Source organism: Panthera pardus, unplaced genomic scaffold, assembly GCF_024362965.1.
Source record: "Panthera pardus isolate Hobbes unplaced genomic scaffold, ASM2436296v1 HiC_scaffold_25, whole genome shotgun sequence".
In the NCBI taxonomy this organism is placed as follows: Eukaryota; Metazoa; Chordata; class Mammalia; order Carnivora; family Felidae; genus Panthera; species Panthera pardus.
This window is the reverse complement of record NW_026526821.1, coordinates 46,984,843-46,992,798: the sequence shown is the minus strand read 5'-3', so window position 1 is coordinate 46,992,798 and position 7,956 is coordinate 46,984,843. Positions and strand designations below refer to the sequence as shown.

At 40.6% G+C, this 7,956-nt stretch overlaps 1 non-coding gene across 1 annotated transcript; it reads left to right on the top strand.

The window, feature by feature from the left end:
* The first annotated feature begins 794 nt into the window (after positions 1–794).
* TRNAS-GCU (transfer RNA serine (anticodon GCU)) lies at positions 795–876 on the top strand. Its single transcript has one exon. It is a non-coding gene; the product is annotated as a tRNA-Ser (tRNA).
* Positions 877–7,956: the final 7,080 nt, after the last annotated feature.

Here is a 7,956-nt window from a genome sequence, read left to right as displayed (position 1 = left end):
GGCAGAAGTGATCAAATATGGCCCATATCCCTAGGCACCAGCAGCAGCTCAGAGACTTCCCACAGGAGGTGATGTGAGCAGAGCCATGAGGGGCTCCAAAGTGGTGTGTGCACACTCTGGAGTTGCTGGATTACAAGACAAAGCATCACGGGGGTGCCCATGCTGCTGTACCTGCTGAGCTGCCACGGAATCCTTCTCTTCTCCACCACCAGCTTCTCACTCTTCCTCCAAGCCCCAAACCAGATGCCAATGTGAGGTGTCATATCCTCCAAACACTCAAGTATAAAGAGAGATCAGTCCCCTGAAAGGTTAACAGAATGATAGTCCTCAGACTTGACCACGCATTGCGGCTGTCTACAAGTTCAAATTACTGAAGTTGTGACTTCAGTGGTCTCGGGTGTGACCTGGGCCTGGGGATATTTAAAAGCACACCCCTCCCCGCATATCGCAGAAAAGTTTGAGAAAATCACCCCAGAGGACAGCTATTTTCAGCTGTGCCAAAGTCAGTGATTCTCCATTCCTCTCTCCCTTTAACTTTTCCTGCATTTTCCATGGAAAGCAAAAAGGCTTATACCCTCTATTACTTTTACAGGCATGCTGAACAGATTTACAAAAGGGTAAAAGCACTTGAAATACTCTGTGTATTGAGAGGAACATCCTGTCTAAATAATTTGCTGTTCAATCTTTTATGTCCCCGGATCAACCACTGACTTCTATTCTCCTGGGACTGGAGTAATAAATAGCTCTTCTGTCTATTCTTTAAGTCATGTATTAAAGAAAAGGCAAATGCATGTGACGAGGTGGCCGAGTGGTTAAGGCGATGGACTGCTAATCCATTGTGCTCTGCACGCATGGGTTCGAATCCCATCCTCGTCGTCCAATATGTCCACTGGACAGGTTGCATCAGATTTTAGTGCTTTGTGAGCAAAATATTTCACCAGCGGTTGTAAGAAAAGAAAATGGACTCATATGACAAGGATTCAAGTGTCACATGAGAGGATCTAAAAATACACATCTGTACCTTGGAATTGGTACCCAAATCATGCTAGAAAACAAAATGTTTGTTCTATCAACTAACAAAAGAGCAATCCCACAGAACAGCTCCTTCCTGGTGGTGTTTAAGAGGCACAGACACCTCAGCCAGACTTTTGAGCTGGCCGAGCCTGGCCTGGCTTCCTGCCACAGTGGTGTATCAGCTGAAGTCAGAGAGGCTGGCTGCCAATGACAGAATGTATAGACAGAATAAAACTGATATAGCAGGTTATGTTTGGAAACATCCTGCCCTGTTTAGGCTGCCAAGCCTGCGGACATGGCTCAGTTGATTGTGGGTATGGGAGGAAGCCCACCTCATGGAACACAGGTGCTGTCTGGCCTATGCACCCGCCTGGGGCCCAAATGAGGCACCCTTGTGGGTTCAGCAGCCGATAGGACGTGCATTCTGCAATCTGGAAGCTCCCAGAACTGGTGCTGAAAGATTCTGTCCTGAGTCATGTCAACTCTGCACCTACTTCCCTTACAGGATTTGGGGCACAATTCCATGACCACCTACCGACTTTGAGGTTTGTCAGCCACACAGCAGGATGAAAAAAAGCACACAAAGCATGAATTAGCATGGTGTGAAAAGAAATGTCGGTAAAAAAGAGACTAGGGTGTGAGGAGGTTGGAAAGCATGTTCTGCAGGGAAAGGGATGCTGATACACTGAGAGACAAGTGCCGGGAAAATTGACATCCCCGTCTTTTTCTGAACAGTGACTCCTATTTTCATTGCACTTTTCTGTTTACAGAGTTCCATGGGCCTCTCTCATTTTACTCTGTCAGACTTCAGCTGAGATGAAGAGAACTTGCAGCGGTTAGCAGCAGAAAATTATCTTTCCAAGTATGAACATTAATGTGAAACAGTTCACCAAGGGGCTTCCCATCCCATTGGTGATCAAATCTGTCTCGCCTGCAGATCTGATGCAGCCAGCAGTGCTGACTTATCTCTAGTGCAGGAGAAGGGGAAAATCTCCTTATTCTCTGAGGGGTCAAAGTCTCATAATATCCAGTCCCACATTCACTTGCTTATGCCCTTCTGAGCTGTGAAGGTCCCTGGCAGCCAGGGTGATCTCTGCTCTGCCCACCTGGCTCCCAAATTACCAACCTTCTGCTGTTGCTGCACAATATGATGCTGGGGAAAGGGGCCTTTTCCTCCTCACTTGCACTACAGTCACCTACACCTGAAAATTTAGATAACACACTTACAAAGGAAAATGGGATGGCTTTTGTGTAATTTAAACCATGAAATGTCTTGTTCACACATGTTGTAAAGCAATTCACAAAAATCTGCTTGCAGAAACCCAAAGCTGAACAATTTTAAGATTTGTATTTACATTAGCTCATTGTTTATTTTTTCTTATTAAAACAATGAGATAATACATGTTAGATTTTGAAAAGTATAAAAATTAGTAAAAAAGAGAAAGTTACCTATCACCTATTATGCTTCACTTCTGATTATTACTATGATTTTTGAAAATATATTCACATCTATGTATAAACAGATAACCGGGGATCCTGTGTGGCTCAGTTGATTGTGTGTCTGGCTTTGCCTCAGGTCATGATCTCATGGTTCATGAGTTCAAGCCCTGCACCAGGCTCTTTGCTGACAGCTCAGAGCCTGGAGCCTGCTTCCAATTCTGTGTCTCCCTCTCTCTCTGCTCCTCTCCCACTCACGCTCTGTCTCTCTCTCTCTCTCAAAAATAACTAAACATTAAAAAAATAACCAAACTTTATGATCATATTTGATATGTAATTGTGAATCTAGTGTTTCAGTATTAAATTTCTTTTCCTTTCCAATTACAAATGTGGATTATTTTTAGTATACAAAAGTAAAATATTGCAGAAATTTAAAAAAAACATAAAAGTAAGACTTTCTACAATAGGTGTTAGTGAGGGGGTGGAGAAAGGGGAACCCTCTTGCACTGCTGGTGGGAATGCAAACGAGTGCAGCCACTGCAGTAGTCTGAAAAACAGTGTGGAGTTTCCTCAAAAAGTTAAAAATTGAACTACCCTATAATCCGGCAATTGCACTACGCAGTATTTACCCAAAAAATGCAAAAATACAGATTTAAAGGGGTACATGCAGCCTAATATTCATGGCAGTATTATCTACAATAGTCAAATTAGGGGAACAGTGCTAGTGTCCATCCATCCACAGATGAATGGATAAAGATGTGGTATGTATGTGCATGCGTGTGTGTGTGTATGTGTGTGTAATCAAATATTATTAAGCCATAAAAAATAATGAAACCTTGCCATTTGCAATGACATTGATAGAGCTACAGAATATTATGCTGAGTGAAATAAGTTAGTCAGAAAAAGACAAATACCATATGATTTCACTCACATGTGGAATTTAATGAAAAAAAATGAGAAAAGGGATGAGAGAAAGAGAGGCAAACCAAGTAATAGACTCTGAGAGAACAAACTGATAGTTCCCATACGGGAGGTGGTTGGGGAGATGAGTGAAATAGGTGATGGAGATTAAGAAGTGCACCTGTCATGATGAGCACCGGGTGTTGTGGGGTGGTGTTGAATCATTAAACTGTACACCTGAAACTAATGTTACACTGTTAACGAACTGGAATTTAAATAAGAACTTTTAAAAAAAGTAAGACTTTCTAGTAATTCTCACCACCTCCCATCATCATCTTTGAAGATTTGGTGCATAATCTGACATATTTCTCTCTTCTCGATATACATATACTCTTAAAATTTTGTCCTCAGGAGCTTCCCAAGTTATTACATGATCTTTGAAAGTATTATGCTAATGGAAAAATATGTATCACAGAGATGCACCGGAATTACTTAATTCCTTTTCCTATTGAATTTGTTTCTCCAGTTAGATTGTTTAACACCTTTTGCTATTAGCAAGTTTGATGCTGGGCATAACCTTTCATCTTTGGCCTCATTACCGATGGTTTCCCTTGGAATAAAGTCTGAATAAGAATTAAGGAGGGGGCGCCTGGGTGGCTCAGTCGGGTAAGCGTCCGACTTCGGCTCAGGTCACGATCTCGCGGTCCGTGAGTTCGAGCCCCGCGTCGGGCTCTGGGCTGACGGCTCAGAGCCTGGAGCCTGCCTCTGGTTCTGTGTCTCCCTCTCTCTCTGCCCCTCTCCCGTTCATGCTCTGTCTCTCTCTGTCTCAAAAATAAATAAACGTTAAAAAAATTAAAAAAAAAAAGAATTAAGGAATCACAGGACAAGAATTTTTGATCAGCTTGATACATATTATTAGGCTTCCTTCACAAAATGTAAGCACTTTCCACATTCAGCATATACATTTGATTGCAATTTTAACCAATTTATTTGGTTAAGATATTTTTGACATTTCAGGTTGTTAAATCTTATTAATTTTCTCTTGTGATTTCTTTCATAGAAAGTGTTTCTCCCACATGAAAGCAGCTAGACTTTCACATATTTTTCTGTATTGTAAATTCTTTTGTACTTGTTTTCATTTTTGTCCCATTTTGCTCCTTAATCTGGTTAGAATTTGTTTTAGTAGGTCACATGATGTAAGGATATTTTATTTTTCTAAAATAGGCAAATAATGTTCAGCACCAATCTTTAGAGAAGATCATACTCTTTGACTGGCAGTGGTTCTTTTAATGCAGTTAATCCAGGGTAGCCATTTCTGGTCCATTGGCCCACTGTTGATTGGGCACTGATGCCACCTGGTTTGGCTTTTTATAGCTCAAAGCATGGCAATTAAGCAGGGGGTACTGAATTAGATGATGCTGTGCAAAAACCTGCCATCAACTGAGTGACTTTGTGAACTGCCATACGAACTCTCTGGCCTCTGCTAAAAGGGAGTACTTGTGGTCCCCTACATAAGGTTGTTGGATGAAGGGAAATGTGGCAGCTTAGGAAACACAGGGAATAGTATTTATTACAGATGGGTTACAAATAGGAGCTACTGTTATGTGTTGCATTTTGTAGCTGCTAGGAGGAGCCTCTCCCTGTTTTGTTTTTTTGTTTGTTTGTTTGTTTTGTTTTTAAGTCCTGTGTATTTTGGCCTGGTTATCTTTTCAGAAAAATTTCTCTAACATTGTCAAAAGAAATCCAATCAAGATTTTGATTAAAGTTATTCAACTGATACATTCATTTGAGAAAAACTGACATTGTGCCATAATCAGTAATCCTGTATCCCACAGGATATGTCTTCTAATTACTAAAATTTTATGATCTTCAGGCAAATTTTGTGGTGTTTATGTTTTGCTTTTGCACATTTGTTCTTAAAGTAATTCTTTTTTTTTCACTTATATGATTCATATATTATCTCATCATCTTTTTTGAATGAATGCTTATCCTTAGAAAGCCATTTAGTTTTGGAGTATTTGTTTTATATCTAGCAACATTACCCTATTTTGGTATTCTAAAAGTGTGATTTTTCAGGATTTCTAAAAATTCAGTTATAGCATCTGCAAATAATAACTATGCCATAAGGGTCTCTACATCTATACATCTGCTCTGTTATGTATCCTGGAGAATCAGCTACAACATCCAGAACAACCCTTGAAACAGTAGTGTCAGAAGTCATCCCACAGAGCAGGGTATCAAAGTAGCTCTTTCTTTACTTTCTATCTCTGCCTTATGCTGAGTGATCTTGCATCCACTTTTCCCTGTGCCTCAGTTTCTAAATCGGTTTAAGGCAAATATTAACAGCACTTACCTAGGAGATAAGTCATTGCTGAGTAGCTGATCAATCCTTCCTGTAATTCATTACTGCATCTGCCTATACCTGCCCTCCTTCCTTCTCCCTTTACTCATTTGACATTTTCATTTCACCTGGATTCCTTCCCTTTTTTTTTACAGCTAGTCCCTCAGATGACAATTATCCCTGGGACCAAGCTTTTACCAGTTCCCTGAAACTGCTCAGTGTTTCCTCTCTCACCAGAGGACAGGGGTTGCCTGTCCACACTGTTAGGCTGGAAGCCTTCTCTTGAGATTCATTTTAAGGTTGGGGGTCGAGAGGAAGAATTGAAATTGCTTTGTGGTTTGGGAAATTCAGAATTGTGGCATCTTGCAAAGATCTTCAATGCAGGGAATTATGGAAAGACATGGTATGGCTTTGGATTCAGTGATTTGAGGGAACTTCAAATATAAGCTGTGATGAATTAGCAGGGGATTTTCCATTATAATGCTGCCACATATTACTATTCTAGATTCCCAACCACAAACAGTGATCACTGTATTATTTACAAATGTTTGCCCCTCCTAATAATTTCTCTCCCAAAACAAGATAAATCAAAACTTGAGCATTTTGGTTTTGGTCTGTGGCCATATACAACCATCCTCCTGGTTTATCTTTGTGATTCTCATCTCATGAGAAACAAGAGTTATGTAGCAATTGGCTGCAAGATTAATTCCACCTTGATCTCATTTTGCTTCAATTTAGCAATTTCTCGATGGTGTATCAGTCCATCAATCAAGAATATGAGGAAGAGAGATGACAGCAAATTGGATGAAGCTGAGAGATGGATATAATAATATCCTTATTGCCAAGTTTTATGTTTCAGCCTAAAAGTGTATGCTTAGATTAAAAGACTCAAAAATTGCAATAATGCCTCCTGGTGACTTGCATTAAAGTGTGTGTGTGTGTTTGTGTGTGTGTGTGTATGGGGGGCAGGTGAGTGGCATGTGTTAAGACTGGGAGGGAGAAGGACCTGGACACAGTTCCCTTTGGGCCAAGCAAATCCCAAAGGCATCCTGAGGTGGTTGTTAAGAAGTGATAGGATGCATTCCCTGGCTCACACCACTTATGGTTGTGTGACCCCAGGCAATTTGCTTATCTTCTCTTTGCTTCAGTTTCTGCATTTGTAAAATGGGAATAATAATAGGATTCATAGGGTTATTACAAGTGAATTACTGTGTGTAAAATGCCAAGGACAGTGCCTGATTCAAGTATGTGAATGTAAGTGCTACGTAAGTGTCTGTTTAAGACTTCCAGTGAGGATGTAGGGAGTTAGTGGGCTAAGCAGAGCCAGGACAGGGCTTGAGTGGTCCATTTTGTGGAGGTGATGGTGAGGGTCGAACTCAGAAGGACTCAGTAGTCTAGACAGTTGCAGCAGATGCCAGGCCAGGCCACAGAATGCAGTTCTGTGAGGCGATGTCAGATACAGCTTCACACATGGGGAAAGGGGCTTCAGAGCTGCAGAGAGCTGTCCAAGGCCCAGAAGAACAAGCGGTCAGGTGAAGGTATGGTAAAGGACATGGTGACAGAATTTGGCATGGCCAGGAGGATGCTGAATGGTCTTCCATCAGGCCCTGACTGGGCTGGGAGGTGTGCTTCCAAAACAAACAGAAAAGATCCTGTTGCCAGTACCACTGCTATTTCACAGGAAGGAGAAATGAGCAAACAGAAGGTAGGAAAGATATGAGAGGAGAAATGTTACAGGAAAATACTTCTCTTGACTGTGTTCTCTGACTGCAGGAGTCCAAAAGAAATACCTGTGGAAGGGAAGAATTCCACTAAATATAGAAGTACATGATTCGTATGGAATGAGTTCCATGAAAAATAAATCTCCCTTCACTGGCTAAAAGTGTATTATATTTATTCAACAATCATTTCCACAATGAAGTAAAATATGACCCATTATAATATTTATTTCCATTTTTTTACAATTTTTGAGGTGACAAATCCATCATAACTAGGTTATGAATTTAAATTTTGCTAACTCAACAATGATTAAAAAAAAAACTGAACAATCCAGTTAAAAATGGTCCAAAGACCTGAAAAAAATATCTTCTAAAGAAAATATTTGAATGGCTGATAAACATGTAAAATGATGCTCAGTGTCACTACCCATAAGTGAAATGCACATGAAAACCACACTGAGATGCCCCTTCACGGATATTAGGATGGCTATCATGAAAGAAAACAAAACCAAAAAGAAAAAAACCAAAATACCAAGTGATGGCAAG